Source organism: Haematobia irritans, chromosome 2 (genome assembly GCF_050003625.1).
Source record: "Haematobia irritans isolate KBUSLIRL chromosome 2, ASM5000362v1, whole genome shotgun sequence".
In the NCBI taxonomy this organism is placed as follows: Eukaryota; Metazoa; Arthropoda; class Insecta; order Diptera; family Muscidae; genus Haematobia; species Haematobia irritans.
The window spans coordinates 132323608-132346359 of NC_134398.1; positions in this window are offsets into that span (position 1 = coordinate 132323608).

Below are 22752 nucleotides of genomic sequence, written 5' to 3' on the forward strand. Positions count from 1 at the left end.
TGGAGCCATGTTTCATCCATTGTCACATATCGACGGAAAAACTCGGGTGTATTACGAGTTAACAGCTGCAAACACCGCTCAGAATCATCAACACGTTGTTAGCTTTGGTCAAATGTGAGCTCGCGCGGCACCCACTTTGCACAAAGCTTCCGCATATCCAAATATTGATGAATGATATGACCAACACGTTCCTTTGATATCTTTAAGCCTCTGCTATCTCGATCAACTTCATTTTACGGTCATTCAAAATCATTTTGTAGATTTTTGTGATGTTTTCGTCGGTAACCACACCCTCAAAAAAATCGCTTCTCTAACATATGCTCCAAACATATTTTGCAGGAAGCACATATATTATTGGATACCGCCGAAACATTAATATGTTTGTTTTATGCGACCATATTATATGTTTGGAAGCATTTTGAGTCCAAGAATAGTATATGCTTGGAAGAATTCCCCAAAGAAGATTATGTTCATTCCCTCACATAATTTTCACTTCCACGAAATTTTTGAGTTCTTCGCATCTTTTTCTGTAATACAAATATGCTGTTTTTTTCAAATGTCTATTCTCTTGGTTCCGAATATCTATTCTACTATTCAAATTAAATAATATTTAGACATAAGCATACCAAATTTTTGGACTTATTATAAAACAGTTTTCCGAAACAACATACATTCACAGAAATTGCTCTCATTTCATTCTCTCGCTGTGTTATGTTGATATTTTTTATTCAACCCTCCCGGTTTCCATATCTATTTCTTTCTCTATACTAACTCTCTCTCTCTGTCGCTCTCTGAATAAAGTATCACAACATATATATGTTTACTCGAAATTTGTAAATTTATATATGTTTACATTCACACATATTATTTTTATGAAACATTCATGCCCCAAACATAATATATTCTAACATATTAACATATGTGTCCCAAACATTTTGTGTTAGTATAGGAACATTACATGTTTGCACTTAAATATATTGTGTTTAAAAATTGTGCCCGAAACACATTTTGTTTATATCGGAACATATGAAAAACATATTTTTCTAACAGTGCACCTCTTTCGGGCGTCCACTGCGTTCACCGTCCTCCGTGCTCATTTCACCACGCTTGAATTTTGCATACCAATCAATTATTGTTGATTTCCCTGGGGCAGAGTCCGGAAACTCATTATCTAGCCAAGTTTTTGCTTCCACCGTATTTTTTCCATTCAGAAAACAGTATTTTATCAAAACACGAAATTCCTTTTTTCCATTTTTTTTCACAATAACAAAAGTTGCTTCACAAAAGACGCTCTATCTCACAAACTAATTGACTTACAGACGTCAAATTTTGACACGAATCATTTGAAGGTTGGTACTATATAAAAATAATATGCATTTAATACTAGCGACGCCATCTATGTGTCAGACCGGGGACTTATCAGCCAACCTGTTATCTACCCGCAGATTTGACTTCCAGAGCCTCTTGGAAATGCAAATTTCATCCGATCCGTTTAAAATTCGGTACGTGATGCTAGTAGATGCCCTTTACTAACCATGGTCCATATCAGTCCATCATAAACCGACCCCTGATTACGGAACCTTTTGGAAGAGCAAGTTTTATTGGCTCTCTAATTACCACGCGAAAATTGGTCAATATCCGTTCATAATTATAATTATTTATAAACTCCACTATATAAAACGATCAAGAACTAAAGAAGCTTGTATAGGTATTTATTCTGATTTTTTGTATCTATCATAAACTCCATGTGGACTAACATACAATTTAGAAAATAATGTTAAGAAGGTTTAATACACCTTATTATCGGTAGATGTTACACAAACCAAGCAATTCAATTGCGCGCTGAAAAAAGCATGCTCAGTTCCAAAGATTTTGTTTCTTTACACTACTGATTTTGGTATTGATTTCGAGCCAATGAAGTGGAGAATCGAAGTAAGTATACATTTATGACACAATTCTCTTTTTGACTTTTGCGTACTTGATTCTGGGAAATAAATTTTAATTTATTCGTGTTCTCATTTTTTTCATGTGCTATTAGAGCCCTTTAAAAACGACAATTTAAGAAAAGTTTATTTCATGGTAGGACACTCAGTTTTTAATCGAGTCACATAACTATAAGGACAAAGTGACATCATAGAAAAGTTTATCGACCGCACGACAATATTTAGCAGAACTGTGGCCCAATTCATGGTGGAGGGTTCATAAGCTTCGGCCGAACTTTTGGCAGTATTTACTTGTTCTTACATAAAATCCAAACCCAATTTGTGATCCCGAAGTAGTGGAAAATTGGATCATCTCCAACCAAGGCCGTATTCAGGGGGGGGATGAGGGGGATCAAACCCCCCCCGAAATGAATGAATATTTTTATATAAATAAATATATATTTTTAGCTGCATAGAAAAATCTTACCGAAGATGTTAAAGAAAAGCTGGAGGTTTTATTTTGAAAAACGCTTACCTATAAAACTTGGCCATAGCAACAACAACGAAACAGCCAAACACACAAGTGTAAATGAAATGGCGCAAAACCTGCGAAAAAACCTGCCTAATTCAGCGATGGAAGCAATAAAGAGATATTTCCAAACGTGCATATTCTTTTAAAAATTTTGGTCACTTTGCCAGTTACTCAGGGATGGAAAATACAATTTTTAAGAAAGTACAAAAAAGGTATTTTTTGAGCGGAAAGATTATTGTCGAGAGACTGAATTTTAAAGAAAATAAAATTTTGACAAAATTTTCTATAGAAATAAAATTTTGCAAAAATTTCCTATAGAAATAAAATTTTTACAAAATTTTCAATTGAAATAAAATTTTGACAAAATTTTCAATTGAAATAAAATTTTGACAAAATTTTCTATAAAAATAAACTTTTGCAAAAATTCTATATAGAAATAACATTTTGACAACATTTTCTACCGAAATAAAAAATCGATAATATAGAATCGCATTCTTTTTTCGACTAAAACTTTCTTGAAGTTCAATAAAATCCTGTTTTTGACTATGTCTTACAAAATCGAGATTTTCTTCCCACATGAACATGTCTGTTTTGCCATATTTGTAAAAGACTATTAGCAAATAAGGTTGATAAAGACTTTCTCAAAATATTAAAATATTTTGTCAAAGCTATTGTACCATAAATCTGATATCGACTCAAAAATGTCTACACAAAAGGTACTAAATCATTCACGGGGGTACTACGGTACTGACCGGGGTGAAAAAGGTTTGAAAAAAGTACTATAGTACTGCATTTTCCATCCCTGCAGTTACTACGTGCCCATCCGAACGTTCATTTTCAACAATGAAGAGATTAAAGACGTATCTAAGAAATTCGAGTAGCGAGAGTAGACTCAAAGGATTGGCATTAATGTCGGTTCATCGCCGAATAAATGTGCCGACTGAAGAAGTCATTGATTTATTTGCTGCCCAAAAAGCCCGTCGGCTCAATTTAATATTATAACCAGTGAGTAAAGTAGAAAGTCGGCCGACTATATCATACCCTAAACCACCCCTACTGAATTAGTAAACATAAGCATTTGTGGGGTATCATTGGTATAGGTTTTGGAGAACATAAAGGGGGGTACATGTTTATGGGTGTCGTGTCACAATCTGAGCAGAAATGTCTAATATTAGGAGCTATAGTTTATTTTGCACCAAAAGAGTTAGTATGCCACTAATATTGAGCCCATTATTAAAAAAGAGAAAATCGTTCAATTAGTGTGGGTAATAACTCCAAATTTGTAAAAATCGAGCAATATTCTTATGTAAGAGCTACAAGTACGTATAAATACGATCGGGTAGTACATCGAAATTTAAAATTTGAGTAACATTGGTTAATAAATAAGAGTACTATGGCCAAATTAGGGAAATAGAGCGATGCATATATATGGAAGCTATATTTAAATCTGAACCAATTTGCATAATATTTTGCGGGTTTGATTAATATCACAAAACGTTACCTTGTGCAAAATTTGAGAAAGATCTGTTAAGAAATGAGGACTCTACGGCCAAAAATAAGGTTATTAGGGGCGAATTTTTCAAAATCGGGCGATACATATATGGGAACTATATCTACATCTGAACCGATTTTGATGAAATTTTGCACATACCGTTAGTACTATAGTGGACTGGATCTAGCCAACTTTGAGTAAGATCGGTTAGTAAATAAGGGTTCTATGGCCAAATTTGGGAAAATCGGGCTATACATATATATGCGAGCTATATCTAAATCTGAACCGATTTCGATGATATTTCGCACATATAGTTAGTGCTATGGAAGATTACATTTAGCTAACTTTGAGTAAGATCGGTTGATAAATTAGGGTTTTGTGGCCAAATTTGGGAAAATCGGGCGAAACATAATATGAGAGCTATATCTAAATCTGAACCGATTTGGATGAAATTTTGAAGACTTGAAGGGCGGTAAAAAAGATTACCTTTTGCCAAATTTGGTGACGATCCGTTTGAAAAAAGCACAACGTGACCCCATTTGTCGAAATCGGGCGATACATATATGGGAGCTATATCTAAATTTGATCCGATTTCTTCCAAATTCAATAGCGTTCGTCCTTGTGCCAAAAAACTCCCTGTACCAAATTTCATCAAAATCGGTTAATAATTGCGACCGGAATCCTGTGAACAACAAATACATGGACAGACGGACGCACACCAAGCGCTAGATCGACTCAGGAGGTGATTCTGACCCCATATAGATCCCCTATTTTATGGGGTCTAAAATCAATATTTCTGGTAGGCACATTTTTTGGCAGATCAAACTTATTATACCCTAACCACTATGTGGTTTAAGTTGAACCCCCTTAAAATCCTGGCTACGGCCTTGTCTCCAACGAATTTTACATGGGCTTGTCATAGGACGGAAACTATATTACATCACGACATGACATTCTAACTACTTCCTGCGATGTTCTTTATTATTATAAATGAAAAATAAAGAGCACTGGTTCAAATCTCACCAGCGGTAATTTTTTATTAAATATTTTTCAAACAAAAAAATGTATGTTATAGATCGGTTTTACTTTGTTTTTTTCGGCATATATTTTTGTATAAATATATTTTTTCCATTAAAAATCAACAAAAAATTTGAAATTACCATGATTTCCAAAACTTTCATCGAAGTGAAACAGTCAAACGGAACAGGTTCAAATCCCGGCGGGGACGATTTTTTTATACCCTCCTCCAACGAATTTTACATGGGCTTGTCATAGGACGGAAACTATATTACATCACGACATGACATTCTAACTACTTCCTGCGATGTTCTTTATTATTATAAATGAAAAATAAAGAGCACTGGTTCAAATCTCACCAGCGGTAATTTTTTATTAAATATTTTTCAAACAAAAAAATGTATGTTATAGATCGGTTTTACTTTGTTTTTTTCGGCATATATTTTTGTATAAATATATTTTTTCCATTAAAAATCAACAAAAAATTTGAAATTACCATGATTTCCAAAACTTTCATCGAAGTGAAACAGTCAAACGGAACAGGTTCAAATCCCGGCGGGGACGATTTTTTTATACCCTCCATCATAGGATGGGGGTATATTAACTTTGTCATTCCATTTGCAACACATCGAAATATTGCTCTAAGACCCCATAAAGTATATATATTCTGGGTCGTGGTGAATATCTGAGTCGATCTAAGCCGTCCGTCCGTCCGTCTGTTGAAATCACGCTAACTTCCGAACGAAACAAGCTATCGACTTGAAACTTGGCACAAGTAGTTGTTATCGATGTAGGTCGGATGGTATTGAAAATGGGCCATATCGGTCCACTTTTACGTATAGCCCCCATATAAAGGGACTCTCAGATTTGGCTTGTGGAGCCTCTAACAGAAGCATATTTCATCCGATCCGGCTGAAATTTGGTATATGGTGTTGGTATATGGTCTCTAACAACCATGCAAAAATTGGTCCACATCGGTCCATAATTATATATAGCCCCCATATAAACCGATCCCCAGATTTGGGTTGCGGAGCCTCAAAGAGAAGCAAATTTCATCCGATCCGGCTGAAATTTAGTACACAGAAAAAAATATCACCAAAATATTTCCAATTAAAAAGTTAATTGAAGTTGAAAATTTTTTCAATTAATAAATTAATTGATACAATTAACTTTTTAATCATGATAGAAACTTTAAGTTAATTAGGTCAATGATTGAAATTTTTAAAATGTTTAATTAAAAAATTAATTGATACAATTAACTTTTTAATCAAATTCGGAAGACTAATTCAGTTAAAAAAAGTGCTGATTTTTATTTTACTTTTTTAATTAAAAATGTATTTCAAACAATCATTTGTTAATCCAAATAAAAACTCTAAGCCAATCTAACTAAGTAATTAAAAATAGTTACCTTTTTTAATTAATAAATTAATTGCGTTTTGCAATCAACATCAATTAAATTTTTAATTGAATCAATTAAAAAATTAATTGAATTTTGCTGAAAAAATCAATTAATTTTTTAATCAAGAATTTTTTCTATGCCCAATTAAAACTGTGATTGATACTATCATTTTCGTGATTAAAGACATTTCAATTAAAAAATTAATTGGATCAATTAATTTGGTGATTGAATCAGAGAAAAAATTGTTTGTGTGTACATAGTGTTGGTATATGGTCTTTAATAACCATGCAAAAATTGGTCCACATCGGTCCATAATTATATATAGTCCCCATATAAACCGATCCCCAGATTTGGCTTGCGGAGCCTCAAAGAGAAGCAAATTTCATCCGATCCGGCTGAAATTTGGTACATGATGTTGGTATATGGCCATGCAAAAATTGGTCCATATCGGTCCTTAATTATATATAGCCCCCATATAAACCGATCCCCAGATTTGGCTTGTGGAGCCTCTAAGAGCAGCATATTTCATCCGATCCGGCTGAAATTTGGTACATGGTGTTGGTATATGGTCTCTAACAATCATGCAAAAATTGGTCCACATCGGTCCATAATTATATATAGCCCCCATATAAACCGATCTCCAGATTTGGCTTGCGAAGCCTCAAAGAGAAGCAAATTGCATCCGATCCGGCTGAAATTTGGTACATAATATTGTTATATGGTCTCTAACAACCATGCAAAAATTGGTCCACATCGGTCCATAATTATATATAGACCCCATATATACCGATCTCCAGATTTGGCTTGCGAAGCCTCAAAGAGAAGCAAATTGCATCCGATCCGGCTGAAATTTGGTACATGGTATTGGTATATGGTCTCTAACAACCGAGCAAAAGTTGGTCCACATCGGTTCATTATTATATATAGCGCCCATATAAACCGATCCCCAGATTTGGGTTGCGGAGCCTCAAAGAGAAGCAAATTTCATCCGATCCGGCTGAAATTTGGTACATGATATTGTTATATGGTCTCTACTAACCATGCAAAAATTGGTCTACAGCGGTTCATAATTATATATAGCCCCCATATAAGCCGATCCCCAGATCTGGCTTGCGAAGTCTCCAAGAGAAGCAAATTTCATCCAATCCGGTTGTAATTTTGAACATGGTGTTAGTATATGATCTTTAACAACCGTGCCAGAATTGGTCCATATCGGTCCATAATTATATATATCCCCCATATAAAACGTTCTCCAGATTTGACCTCCGGAGCCTCTTGGAGGAGCAAAATTCATCCGATGCGGTTCAAATTAGGAAAGTGGTGTTAGTAAATGGTCGCTAACAACCATACCAAAATTGGTCCAATCACACAAAAATTGGTCCATATCGGTTCATAATCATGGTTGCCACTAGAGCCAAAAATAATCTACCAAAATGTTATTTATATAGAAATTTTTGTCAAAATTTTATTTCTAGGAAAAATTTTGTTAAATTTTATTCGGTTCATAATAAAATTTTCATCATTGTCAAAATTTTATTTCTATAGAAAATTTTGTCAACATTTTATTTCTATAGAAAATTTTGTTCAAATTTTATTCGGTTCATAATCATGGTTGCCACTCGAGCCAAAAATAATCTACCAAGATTTTATTTCTATAGAATATTTTATCAAAAGTTTGTTTCTATAGAAAATTTTGTTAAAATTTTATTTCTGTAGAAATTTTTGTCAAAATTTTCTTTCTATAGAAAATTTTGTCAAAATTTTTATTTCTATAGAAAATTTTGTAAAAATTTTATTTCTATAGAAAATTTTATTAAAATTTTATTTCTGTAGAAAATTTTATCAAAATTTTATGTCTACTTTGTCAAACTGAATTATATACGTATTGGATCGATCTTTTTTGATTTAATATATACCACGTATGGACTTACATACAATTTAGAAGATGGTGTTAGGAGGTTTTAAGATACCTTGCCATGGGCAAGCGTTACCGCTACTTAAGTAATTCGATTGTGGATGGCAGTGTTTAGAAGAAGTTTCTACGCAATCCATGATGGAGGGTACATAAGCTTCGGCCTGGCCGAACTTACGGCCGTATATACTTGTTATTATTGTTTTACCTTTTTATTGATTTTCTATTCTTTTTTGAGCAATGTAATTGTCAAAAACATACATTTTCACTTAAAACGAACTAATTCCATACTTTCCCAGACTTGTCCAAAAGGATTGCATCGGAAGTGAAAAAAGTCGATCCCGAGATGCTCTTTAAAAAAAATGATTGCGGACTTGTCCAAAAGCACCGCATTGGAAGTGGAAAAAAAACTTGATGGGGGATTCCGGGATGCGCTTTAAAAGAAATGTTTGTGAAACAATTTCCAATTTTTTTGCTGGGAACTCCTAGCCGCCCTTCTTATGTTGATCCTAAATGTCGCGTTCCATACCATGCAACTATGTAGCTTCAACAAAGTGTATAACATAAACCATAAAAAAGCATAATCAAGTTTATAATGTGTCACCACAAACGGCAAACCAATGAAACTCGACACGTTTCAAAATGAGAGTCAATGTCAAACTATTTCCTGGAAAATGAACATAGCCCTGTTAGATATGATTACAATGTGTTGAACACCTAGCACGTGACATAAGACACAGAAATATAGCCAAACAATGTGGTGAAAAGCATTTACGACATATTAACGAACTATGATATTTATTTTAATTTTATTAAGAAACACGCGAGGACAGAACATAAAATTATGATGGTAAGCAGATGAGGTAGGACAGACAAAACAACATTGTCGCATTATGACCATATACAACCGGTTAAGCGGAGTTTAAAAAGTTCCTAAGGCATTACATATGAGCCACCCTTTGTCTGTTTGTCATTTCGTGTGTTTCGTTTTATCAGTAGACATAAATCACAGGTGAATAAAAAACAAAATATTTTTACTAAGAAATATTAAAATGAAATTTTCATAAATTCGTCAGGCTTGTATTCGAGCTAGTGCTATTGTGATTGTGAACACGCGTGCCTTAAATGCATTTCTAATGCGACACTTTTTCGGTCGTAAAATATAAATTTCCTCTGAAGTGATTTAAAATTCTTCGCCAAGGGTTTTATTCGAAATATAACTTTCCAATTAAAACTGTAACAGAAGACAAATTTTGCTCCGGTCATGACTTAAATGTTAAATATAATTTATTAAAACTGAAATTCGTTGAATTAAATGAATATGAACTTATTTAGGAAATACTTTACTGTGTGATATGTGTCCGTAAATGAATATATTTTAATATTAAAAAATAAAAAATTACGCCGTTTCCTGTTGGATTCACATACACAGAAAAACATGGCATAAGTAGTTGTTATTAGCTCCGTTCGAGAATCCTATCACTTTTGATAATTATAACAAATATTTACTGGAAGTCGTTCGTTTACACCAAAAACCCAGCAAAAGAGAGCCGGAGAGAAACTACATTTGACAGTTATAAGATAGAGAAATTGCAAGTTTTTGCTAGAGATTTTTTCCCCAGTAAAATCTTGCAACCCATAGCATACGATGCCAGTGTACATGTTCCGTAACAGGATCTGTTTTTTGTTTTTAAATTTTAGAACCTAAAAATGTGAACGTGCAAGTAGCTACTGGATGCAGTTCGAGTACTTTTCAGAAATTTTAAGCAAAGAGAGTAAAATACTGTCTTACTCTTCCGCAACAGAATCTGTTTTTTGTTTTTAAAGTTTTAGAAGCTGAAAATTTGAACGTGCAAATAGCTACTGGATGCCGTTCGAGTACTTTTCAGAAATTTTAAGCAAAGAAAGTAAAATACAGTCTTACTCTCTTGTTAGTTTTTACTGGAAGAGTACGCGAACAGACCTATAGATGTGGGTCGTATTATATATGGTATTGCAAAGGAGCTATATCGGATCACTTCTAGGTATAACCCCCATATAAACCGATGTTACCGACAATAAAGACAAAACTCATTATGAGATGTGATGCAAATGCGCATTATTCGTTTCGTCTTAACCTGGTAAAAAACCTGCATGAAGAACCTTTTTTTTTTGAGTTGATGGACGGACATTTCAGCAAGGCGGATTATAACATAGATTTCATTCTAAATTGATATTTAGCAGTACTTTATTGCTGATGATTTGATAATAAAGGTACCCACCAGAAAATTGGAAAATCGGAATACTGGTCGGGGATTGCTGCCGAAATACGAAAGTCTGAAAAAGAAAAGAAACACATAAATATTGATTCCTGGCTGCATAAAAGAGGTAAAGAAAGTATCTTACCAATATGTTGTGTGTGTCCGTTAATACGTTGTGAATCTCGTTCGACGACCCAATATAACCTGAAAACAGATGAAAAAGGATAATTAGTAAGCAGAACAATAAGGAAAGTATAAGTTAAACTTATTAAACAAAAAAAGAAATAAAACAAGTATATACGGCCGTAAGTTCAGCCAGGCCGAAGCTTATGTACCCTCCATCATGGATTGCGTAGAAACTTCTTCTAAACACTGCCATCCACAATCGAATTACTTAAGTTGCGGTAACGCTTGCCGATGGCCAGGTATCTTAAAACCTCCTAACACCATCTTCTAAATTGTATGTAAGTCCATACGTTGTATATATTAAATCAAAAAAGATCGATCCAATAAGTATATAATTCAGTTTGACAAAGTAGACATAAAATTTTGACAAAATTTTCTACAGAAATAAAATTTTAACAAAATTTTCTATAGAAATAAAACTTTCACAAAATTTTCTATAGAAATAAAAATTTTTGACAAAATTTTCTATAGAAACAAAATTTGGCAAAAATTTCTACAGAAATAAAATTTTAACAAAATTTTCTATAGATATAAACTTTTGACAAAATTTTCTATAGAAATAAAATCTTGGTAGATTATTTTTGGCTCGAGTGGCAACCATGATTATGAACCGAATAAAATTTGAACAAAATCTTCTATAGAATTAAAATTTTGACAAAATTTTCTATAGAAATAAAATTTTGACAATGATGAAAATTTTATTATGAACCGAATAAAATTTTAACAAAATTTTCTCTAGAAATAAAATTTTGACAAAATTTTCTCTAGAAATAAAATTTTGACACAATTTTCTATAGAAATAAAATTTTGGTGGATTATTTTTGGCTCTAGTGGCAACCATGATTATGAACCGATATGGACCAATTTTTGTGTGATTGGACCAATTTTGGTATGGTTGTTAGCGACCATGCCTAATTTGAACCGGATCGGATGAATTTTGCTCCTCCAAGAGGCTCCGGAGGTCAAATCTGGAGAACGTTTTATATGGGGGCTATATATTATTATGGACCGATATAGACCGGTTGTTAAAGATCATATACTAACACCATGTTCCAAATTACAACAGGATTGGATGAAATTTGCTTCTCTTGGAGACTTCGCAAGCCAAATCTGCGGATCGGTTTATATCGGGGCTATATATAATTATGAACCGATGTGGACCAATTTTTGCATGGTTGTTAGAGACTATATACCAATATCATGTACCAAATTTCAGGCGGATCGGGTGAAATTTGCTTCTCTTTGAGGCTCCGCAACCCAAATCTGGGGATCGGTTTATATGGGGGCTATATATAATTATGGACCGATGTGGACCAATTTTTGCACGGTTGTTAGAGACCATATACCAATACCATGTACCAAATTTCAGCCGGATCGGATGCAATTTGCTTCTCTTTGAGGCTTCGCAAGCCAAATCTGGAGATCGGTTTATATGGGGTCTGTATATAACTATGGAGCGATGTGGACCAATTTTTGCATAGTTGTTAGATACCATATACCAACATCATGTACCAAATTTCAGCCGGATCGCATGAAATTTGCTTCTCTTTGAGGCTCTGCAAGCCAAATCTGGGTATCGGTTTATATGGGGGCTATATATAATTATGGACCTATGTGGACCAATTTTTGCACGATTATTAGAGACCATATACCAACACCATGTACCAAATTTCAGCCGGATCGGATGAAATGTGCTTCTCTTAGAGGCTCCACAAGCCAAATCTGGGGATTGGTTTATATGAGGGCTATATATAATTATGGACCGATATGGACCAATTTTTGCATGGTTGTTAGAGACCATATACCAACACCATGTACCAAATTTCAGCAGAATCGGATGAAACTTGCTTCTCTTTTAGGCTCTGCAAGCCAAATCTGGGTATCGGTTTATATGGGGGCTATATATAATTATGAACCGATGTGGACCAATTTTTGCATGTTTGTTAGAGACCATATACCAACACCATATACCAAATTTCAGCCGGATCGGATGAAATATGCTTCTGTTAGAGGCTCCACAAGCCAAATCTGAGGGTCACTTTATATGGGGGCTATACGTAAAAGTGGACCGATATTGCCCATTTTCAATACTATCCCACCTACATCAATAACAACTACTTGTGCCAAGTTTCAAGTCGATAGCTTGTTTCGTTCGGAAGTTAGCGTGATTTCAACAGACGGACGGACGGACATGCTTAGATCGACTCAGAATTTCACCACGACCCAGAATATATATACTTTATGGGGTCTTAGAGCAATATTTCGATGTGTTACAAACGGAATGACAAAGTTAATATACCCCCATCCTATGATGGAGGGTATAAAAATAAACAAGTATATACGGCCGTAAGTTCGGCCAGGACGAAGCTTATGTACCCTCCATCATGGATTGCGTAGAAACTTCTTCTTAACACTGCCATCCACAATCGAATTACTTAAGTTGCGGTAACGCTTGCCGATGGCAAGGTATCTTAAAACCTCCTAACACGATCTTCTAAATTGTATGTAAGTCCATACGTGGTATTTATTAAATCAAAAAAGATCGATCCAATACCTATATAATTCAGTTTGACAAAGTAGACATAAAATTTTGACAAAATTTTCTACAGAAATAAAATTTTAACAAAATTTTCCATAGAAATAAAATTTTCACAAAATTTTCTATAGAAATAAAAATTTTGACAAAATATTCTATAGAAAGAAAATTTTGACAAAAATTTCTACAGAAATAAAATTTTAACAAAATTTTCTATAGAAATAAACTTTTGACAAAATTTTCTATAGAAATAAAATCTTGGTAGATTATTTGTGGCTCGAGTGGCAACCATGATTATGAACCGAATAAAATTTGAACAAAATTTTCTATAGAAATAAAATTTTGACAAAATTTTCTATAGAAATAAAATTTTGAAAATGATGAAAATTTTATTATGAACCGAATAAAATTTTAACAAAATTTTCTCTAGAAATAAAATTTTTACAATATTTTCTATAGAAATAAAATGTTGACAAAATTTTCTATAGAAATAAAATTTTGGTAGATTATTTTTGGCTCTAGTGGCAACCATGATTATGAACCGATATGGACCAACTTTTGCATGATTGGACCAATTTTGGTATGGTTGTTAGCGACCATATACTAACACCACGTTCCTAATTTGAACCGGATCGGATGAATTTTGCTCCTCCAAGAGGCTTCGGAGGTCAAATCTGGAGAACGTTTTATATGGGGGCTATATATAATTATGGACCGATATGGACCAATTCTGGCACGGTTGTTAAAGATCATATACTAACACCATGTTCCAAATAACAACCGACTTGGATGAAATTTGCTTCTCTTGGAGACGTCGCAAGCCAAATCTGGGGATCGGTTTATATGGGGGCTATATATAATTATGAACCGATGTGGACCAATTTTTGCATGGTTGTTAGAGACCATATACCAACATCATGTACCAAATTTCAGCCGGATCGGATGAAATTTGTTTCTATTTGAGGCTCTGCAAGCCAAATCTGGGGATCGGTTTATATGGGGGTTATATATAATTATGGACCGATGTGGACCAATTTTTGCATGATTGTTAGAGACCAGATACCAACACCATGTACCAAATTTCAGCCGGATCGGATGAAATATGCTTCTCTTAGAGGCTCCACAAGCCAAATCTGGGGATCGGTTTATATGGGGGCTATATATAATTAAGGACCGATATGGACCAATTTTTGCATGGTTGTTAGAGACCATATACCAACATCATGTACCAAATTTCAGCCGGATCGGATGAAATTTGTTTCTGTTTTAGGCTCCGCAAGCCAAATCTGGGGATCGGTTTATATGGGGGCTATATATAATTATGGACCGATGTGGACCAATTTTAGCATGGTTGTTAGAGATCATATACCAACAGCATGTACCAAATTTCAGCCGGATCGGATGCAATTTGCTTCTCTTTTAGGCTCTGCAAGCCAAATCTGGGGATCGGTTTATATGGGGGCTATATATAATTATGGACCGATGTGGACCAATTTTAGCATGGTTGTTAGAGATCATATACCAACAGCATGTACCAAATTTCAGCCGGATCGGATGAAATTTGCTTCTGTTTTAGGCTCCGCAAGCCAAATCTGGGGATCGGTTTATATGGGGGCTATATATAATTAAGGACCGATATGGACCAATTTTTGCATGGTTGTTAGAGACCATATACTAACACCATATACCAAATTTCAGCCGGATCGGATGAAATATGCTTCTGTTAGAGGCTCCACAAGCCAAATCTGAGGGTCACTTTATATGGGGGCTATACGTAAAAGTGGACCGATATTGCCCATTTTCAATACTATCCCACCTACATCAATAACAACTACTTGTGCCAAGTTTCAAGTCGATAGCTTGTTTCGTTCGGAAGTTAGCGTGATTTCAACAGACGGACGGACGGACATGCTTAGATCGACTCAGAATTTCACCACGACCCAGAATATATATACTTTATGGGGTCTTAGAGCAATATTTCGATGTGTTACAAACGGAATGACAAAGTTAAAATACCCCCATCCTATGATGGAGGGTATAAAAAACGTTAGTATTAAGGATAGGAATATATTAATTAGTATATAAGTAAAGTTAGGGTTTAATTGACTGATCATTTGTAAGAGGAATAATATCGCCGGTTTCATTAGAATAAAAGCTTAGGGAATCAATTAGATTTCATAGTCCCTGTTCAGCTTTGGTTGTCACTACTAAAGATAAGAAGTGTAGTGCGGATCTGTTAAGAGAGCTCTTTTAATAGGTGGATAGAGTAAATTATTTGCGCGTGGATTAGCGCTGTGAGCAAGGGTCTTAGGAATCATTTTGTGGATCCTAAATATTGAGCTGCAAATTTAATTTTTCAAAAGGGATATTGTTCTTCACTCGTTTTTTATACCCTCCATCATAGGATGGGGGTATACTAACTTTGTCATTCCGTTTGTAACACATCGAAATATTGCTCTAAGACCCCATAAAGTATATATATTCTGGGTCGTGGTGAAATTCTGAGTCGATCTAAGCATGCCCGTCCGTCCGTCTGTTGAAATCACGCAAACTTCCGAACGAAACAAGCTATCGACTTGAAACTTGGCACAAGTAGTTGTTATCGATGTAGGTCGGATGGTATTGAAAATGGGCCATATCGGTCCACTTTTACGTATAGACCCCATATAAAGGGACCCTCAGATTTGGCTTGTGGAGCCTCTAACAGAATCATATTTCACCCGATCCGGCTGAAATTTGGTATATGGTGTTGGTATATGGTCTCTAACAACCATGCAAAAATTGGTACACATCGGTCCATAAGTATATATAGCCCCCATATAAACCGATCCCCAGATTTGGTTTGCGGAGCCTCAAAGAGAAGAAAATTTCATCCGATCCGGCTGAAATTTGGTACATGATGTTGATATATGGTCTCTAACAACCATGCAAAAATTGGTCCATATCGGTCTTTAATTATATATAGCCCCCATATAAACAGATCCCCAGATTTGGCTTGTGGAGCCTCTAAGAGAAGCATATTTCATCCGATCCGGCTGAAATTTGGTACTTGGTGTTGGTATATGGTCTCTAACAATCATGCAAAATTTGGTCCACATCGGTCCATAATTATATATAGCCCCCATATAAACCGATCCCCAGATTTGGCTTGCGGAGAAGCAAATTTCATCCGATCCGGCTGAAATTTGGTACATGGTGTTTGTATATGGTCTCTAACAACTATGCAAAAATTGGTCCACATCGCTCCATAGTTATATACAGACCCCATATAAACCGATCTCCAGGCTTGCGAAGCCTCAAAGAGAAGCAAATTGCATCCGATCCGGCTGAAATTTGGTACATGATATTGGTATATAGTCTCTAACAACCATGCAAAAATTGGTCCACATCGGTTCATAATTATATATAGCCCCGATATAAACCGATCCGCAGATTTGGCTTGCGAAGTCTCCAAGAGAAGCAAATTTCATCCAATCCGGTTGTAATTTGGAACATGGTGTTAGTATATGATCTTTAACAACCGTGCCATAATTGGTCCATATCGGTCCATAATTATATATATCCCCCATATAAAACGTTCTCCAGATTTGACCTCCGGAGCCTCTTGGAGGAGCAAAATTCATCCGATCCCAAAATTGGTCCAATCACACAAAAATTGGTCCATATCGGTTCATAATCATGGTTGCCACTCGAGCCAAAAATAATCTACCAAAATTTTATTTCTATAGAAAATTTTGTCAAAAGTTTATTTCTATAGAAAATTTTGTTAAAATTTTATTTCTGTAGAAATTTTTGCCAAATTTTATTTCTATAGAAAATTTTGTCAAAATTTTTATTTCTATAGAAAATTTTGTGAAAATTTTATTTCTATAGAAAATTTTGTTAAAATTTTATTTCTGTAGAAAATTTTGTCAAAATTTTATGTCTACTTTGTCAAACTGAATTATATACGTATTGGATCGATCTTTTTTGATTTAATATATACCACGTATGGACTTACGTACAATTTAGAAGATGGTGTTAGGAGGTTTTAAGATACCTCGCCATCGGCAAGCGTTACCGCAACTTAAGTAATTCGATTGTGGATGGCAGTGTTTAGAAGAAGTTTCTACGCAATCCATGATGGAGGGTACATAAGCTTCGGCCTGGCCGAACTTACGGCCGTATATACTTGTTTTTAATTCATTGGTGTTGCAAGATTATAAATTGTGAGGATAGGATAAGAAACGAAAAGAAAATTAGTTTTTTTTAGTATAATTATCTTGAAACAAATAATAAATTCAAGTATGTTGTAATTTGTGAATCGAATTAATATGTGTTGGTAATTGGTGTAGTAAAGGGGAGCGGAGGAATGAGGTAAGTGCGTGAGATCGGTGTGTTGTATGCGGGGGTCCAATATAGCTAATGAGGACATTTTTGGGCCTAGGTTGGGCGAGCGAGCGAGGGGTCAGAACATCAAGGCCTCTAAGTCATGTTTTCCCCAGTGTTAATGTTCCACACAAATTAACTCATTCGACGTATGTGCAGTGTGTTCAATATTGGCGGGTTGAGGACTTCGCTCAAGGAGACCGCCGTAGCTAGTCGGACGGCCATATTGAACGGTGGAGTATACACACACACATAACAGAGATGGCAATAAGGGAGATGCTTCACGAGTTATTTGGAATGTTGCTATAAACAACCTTTTGGTTTCTTAGAAAAAGAAAAGTGGTACCATACGCAGATGATGTGGCTCTAGCAGTAAGGCAAAATTCCCATTCACCATTAGAGATATTATACAGATGGACCTCCGGGGTTATTGAAATTCTCTTTGGTGAATAAGCAAAATATGTACCTTGGGGTTATATTGGATAGGAAGCTGAACATTAAGATTAATATTGTACTCGTGCAAAAAGGCAATAGGGGAAAAGTGGGGATTAAAACCGAAAATTGACTTATAATCGGGGTTTTTCCCGGGAATTCCCGGGAATTTGCTATTTTTTGTCTCCCGCTTTCCCGGGAATGAAGTGCGGGAATGCCCGGGAAATTTTCTTCACAATATGTTTTTTTAATATGGCAAATGACAGTTGAAATCTAGTTAAAGTGGATTTTGGAAGTGTAATGTGAATGAATATGGTACCAAGTAGTAGTAAAGGGTGATTTGTTAAGAGCTTGATAACTTTTTTTAAAAAAAAAACGCATAAAATTTGCAAAATCCCATCGGTTCTTTATTTGAAACGTTAGATTGGTCCATGACATTTACTTTTTGAAGATAATTTCATTTAAATGTTGACCGCGGCTGCGTCTTAGGTGGTCCATTCGGAAAGTCCAATTTTGGGCAACTTTTTCGAGCATTTCGGCCGGAATAGCCCGAATTTCTTCGGAAATGTTGTCTTCCAAAGCTGGAATAGTTGCTGGCTTATTTCTGTAGACTTTAGACTTGACGTAGCCCCACAAAAAATAGTCTAAAGGCGTCAAATCGCATGATCTTGGTGGCCAACTTACCGGTCCATTTCTTGAGATGAATTGTTCTCCGAAGTTTTCCCTCAAAATGGCCATAGAATCGCGAGCTGTGTGGCATGTAGCGCCATCTTGTTGAAACCACATGTCAACCAAGTTCAGTTCTTCCATTTTTGGCAACAAAAAGTTTGTTAGCATCGAACGATAGCGATCGCCATTCACCGTAACGTTGCGTCCAACAGCATCTTTGAAAAAATACGGTCCAATGATTCCACCAGCGTACAAACCACACCAAACAGTGCATTTTTCGGGATGCATGGGCAGTTCTTGAACGGCTTCTGGTTGCTCTTCACTCCAAATGCGGCAATTTTGCTTATTTACGTAGCCATTCAACCAGAAATGAGCCTCATCGCTGAACAAAATTTGTCGATAAAAAAGCGGATTTTCTGCCAACTTTTCTAGGGCCCATTCACTGAAAATTCGACGTTGTGGCAGATCGTAAGTCTATTCATGATGAAATGTCAAAGCATACTGAGCATCTTTCTCTTTGACACCATGTCTGAAATCCCACGTGATCTGTCAAATACTAATGCATGAAAATCCTAACCTCAAAAGAATCACCCTTTAGTTGCCTTGTGGGACATACATAGTCGTGAGTTCTAGCCCAGGTTCTAAAAAAAGATTGCACTTAAAAAGAAGATTGCACTTCCTAATTTATGATTGTCATATTTCTGTAAGCCAACATTCCGATAGACTTAGTAAACCTTTATTAACAACGGGATATTTTACCTTATGTATCTCACGTTTGAATTTGCATAATTTCATAATTATTGAAAGAATTTTTTTATGAAATATGAAAATTCCAAACTTTATTGAGATAGGTACTTTAATTTCAAATTTATACCTCGTACACATTAGGCTCGAAATCTATTATAAGTGGATTTTAAATCCCATATTTGTAAGGCAAGAAACAGTTGAAATCTAGATAAAGTAAAGATTTTGGAAGTGTAATGTGAATGAGGTATTACATGATAGTGTTTCCGTTTTGGGAATTTTGACCGAACATGTGCATATAGTGGCCCCGTTTTTCATTTTAACCCAGTTTAGATAAAATTCAGCGAATGGCGTTCTTGTGTATCTCAGACGCATTCAGTAAGGAACTGGAACAGATTTTCTTAACGTCATGCTGCATCTATTGCAAACAGTCTCTCTCGGTTCTCAAAATAATGCCAGAAGTACCAACAGTACTGGACTCCACTCTGGCGAAACCGATTTTCGACAAAAAGTTTGAAACTCTAATTGCCAACAGTAAGGCGGGGCGCATACAGTCCCCCGGGGTATAAAAGTTATATAGATTTCTACATTGATGGCTCCAAATTGGACCAACAAGTTGGTTTCGGTGTATCGAAGCCTGCAACTTAAAATAGCGAAAAAAAAACCTAATCACTGTAGTGTTTTTCAGTCCAAAATTTTCCAAATTTTCCATAGAAATCTCTAAAAGTACACTTTTTCGTTAGAAAAGTGCAATACTAATCATAGAAGCTAAATAGCTTCAAGAAATATGCAACAGCTTCCATTGCCAATCTTCTTAAACAGCTGGAAGAATTAATGGATTTTTATCGCGGATTCTATACCCTCCACCATAGGATGGGGGTATATTAACTTTGTCATTCCGTTTGTAACACATCGAAATATTGCTCTAAGACCCCATAAAGTATATATTCTGGGTCGTGGTGAAATTCTGAGCATGTCCGTCCGTCCGTCTGTTGAAATCACGCTAACTTCCGAACGAAACAAACTATCGACTTGAAACTTGGCACAAGTAGTTGCTATTGATGTAGGTCGGATGGTATTGCAAATGGGCCAAATCGGTCCACTTTTACGTATAACCCCCATATAAACGGACCCCCAAATTTGGCTTGCGATTGCTCTAAGTGAAGCAAATTTCATCCGATCTGGCTGAAATTTGGTACATGGTGTTAGTATATGGTCTCTAATAACCATGCAAAAATTGGTCCACATCGGTAGATAATTATATATAGTCCCCATATAAACCGATTCCCCGATTTGGCTTGCGATTGCTCTAAGAGAAGCAAATTTCATCCGATCTGGCTGAAATTTGGTACATGGTGTTATTATACTGTCTCTAACAACCACGCAAAAATTGGTCCATATCGGTCCACTTTTACGTATAGCCCCCATATAAACGGACCCCCAAATTTGGCTTGCGATAGCTCTAGGAGAAGCAAATTTCATCTGATCCGGCTGAAACTTGGTACATGGTGTAAGTATATGGTCTCTAACAACCATGCAAAAATGGGTCCATATCGGTCCACTTTTACGTATAGCCCCCATATAAACGGACCCCCCAATTTGACTTGCGATTGATCTAAGAGAAGCAAATTTCATCCGATCCGGCTGAAATTTGGTACATGGTGTTGGTATATGTTCTTTAATGACCATGCAAAAATTGGTCCATATCGGCCCATAATTATATATAGCCCCCATATAAGCCGATCCCCAGATTTAACCTCCGGAGCCTCTTAGAGGAGCAAAATTCATCCGATCCGGTTGAAATTTAGTACGTGGTATTAGTGTATGGGAACCACCGAGGGACACCGTGGTGCAATGGTTAGCATGCCCACCTTGCACACACAAGGTCGTGGGTTCGATTCCTGCTTCGACCGAACACCAAAAAGTTTTTCAGCGGTGGATTATCCCACCTCAGTAATGCTGATGACATTTCTGAGGGTTTCAAAGCTTCTCTAAGTGGTTTCACTGCAATATGGAACGCCGTTCGGGCTCGGCTATAAAAAGGAGGTCCCTTGTCATTGAGCTTAACATGGAATCGGGCAGCACTCAGTGATAAGAGCGAAGTTCACCAATGTGGTATCACAATGGACTGAATAGTCTAAGTGAGCCTGATACATCGGGCTGCCACCTAACCTAACCTAACCTAGTATATGGTCTCTAACAACCATGCAAGAATTGGTCCATATCGGTCCATAATTACCCAGCAAAAAATTTTGGAAGTTCTTCCAAAGGCACAACGTTAAAAGCACTTTCAGAAGATGCACTCCCAATGATGTTCTTTATTTTAAATACCCAGGAAGTTCTTTTAATTCAATTTTTTTATAACTTGGTTTTTTCATACTTTTAAAGGGAAATTTTAACTTTTTTGTTTCAAATAGGTTAAAAACAGAGTAAGAATTCATAAAATGGTAGAAATCATTTAAATTTTGTCGAAAGAAATGCTAAATCCAATCTGAAAAAATTGTGAATTATTGAAAATATTTGAGGTCAAACGTTTCCGACAAGCGTTAAAATCCATTAAAAATTTTAAAAAATTATAAAAATTATTTATTTGACAAAATATCACAGAATTTTTTAATTTACATCCAAAACATTAAATTGGATCACACCTAAAGAAGTGGTGCAAATTCAGTGCAACGGCTGGAGAAATGGAGGACTTCCGTCCTATGACAAGCCCATGTTAAATTCATCGCTTCTGTGTCAATTTTGCACCACTTTCGGAGGAGCAAAATTCATCCGATCCGGTTGAAATTTGGAACGTGGTGTTAGAATGTGGTCTTTAACAATCACGCAAGAATTGGTCCATATCGGTCCATAATTATATAGCCCCCATATAAACCGTTCCACAGATTTTATCCCCGGAGCCTCTTGGAGGAGCAAAATTCATCCGATCCGGTTGAAATTTGCAACATGGTGTTAGTATAAGACCGCTAATTACGGTGTTAGGAAGTTTTAAGATACCTTGCCATCGGCAAGTGTTACCGCAACCCAAGTAATTCGATTGTGGAAGACAGTCTTCGGTATAAGTTTCTACGCAATCCATGGTGGAGGGTACATAAGCTTCGGCCTGGCCGAACTTACGGCCGTATATACTTGTTTTCTCATCGAATTTGCCAAACTTTGCATTTACTTCGTAGTTAGTCATAGTTGTTCCAATTGAATTTGCGGAAAGTTGTGGTGGGCGTTTAACATGAAAATCATGATGGTGGAGACAACATTGCCGGCTTGCGAGCTACATAACATATGTTAATTCTAACAACGAAT